Source organism: Cavia porcellus, unplaced genomic scaffold (assembly GCF_034190915.1).
Source record: "Cavia porcellus strain 051 isolate PalLab524CR breed Dunkin Hartley unplaced genomic scaffold, mCavPor4.1 scaffold_28, whole genome shotgun sequence".
NCBI lineage: Eukaryota > Metazoa > Chordata > Mammalia > Rodentia > Caviidae > Cavia > Cavia porcellus.
The window spans coordinates 27,561,954-27,562,926 of record NW_026947511.1 but is presented as its reverse complement, the minus strand read 5'-3'; positions in this window follow the sequence as shown (position 1 = coordinate 27,562,926).

The following is a 973-nucleotide window of genomic DNA, read 5'->3' as shown; positions in this document are numbered from 1 at the left end:
CCCACCCAGGTCTCCCTGGCAGGCTCCAGCCACTATTCCATGGCTGCTTTCTTCCTCTCAAAGTCTTTGACTCACTGCCAGCTTCCATCTTCTCAAAGGCCTCTGCAGGTCACCACAGCGGGACCAGTGCCTTCCCAGAAGGGTCATCATGTCATTCAGTTCTCCTTGCTTAATAGCGCTTGTGAAGTCATCTTGTTATTTGTTTACTTGCTCCATGGGACCTTGTTTGCTTGTTATTCTCTGCATCCTCTACACTTAGAAAAGCAAAACCAGCCAGATGTGGTGGTGCATACCTGTGATCCCAGCTGAGGCAGGAGGATCACCTGAGTTCAAGACCAGCTTAGGCTACACAGTGAGTTCAAAATCAGACCTAACTGCATAGGGAAACCCTTCCTCAAAAACAAAATTAAGATTAAAAGAAATGTTACACCAGTGCCTCTGACCCACAGTATACTTGAGATAGGCAAACCAACCCAGAGCTGTTCTCCACATTAAACATTACAAATTGGGCGTGGTGGCTCACACCTATAATCCCAGCATTCAGATGCAGAGGCAGGAAGATCATTGCAAGTTCAAGACCAGCCTGGGCTACAAAGTGAGCTCAAGGCCAGCTTAAACTGTATAGTAAAACACTGTCTCAAAAAAAAAAAAAAAAAACATACACATTAAACTTTACAACTAACCTTGACTGCATGTTGATGAGGGATGCCATTTCAATCCTGCATTTGTTAAAAAAAATTAACAATGTTTATGACATAATATTTTCCAACAGCGCTTAAAAGTTTATAAATATAGCAGGATCCTCTGATGAGAAGCTGATGAGTTTTTCTGGGCACACAGTATTAGCTCAATAAGAATTTATTCATTGAGTGGTATTTTAATGTTTTCTAATTGTGCCATGTTACTAAAGAAATAATATCCTCTAGACTTTAATAAGCTAACATCTTTGAAATTTAAAAAAGTAAAAACCAAG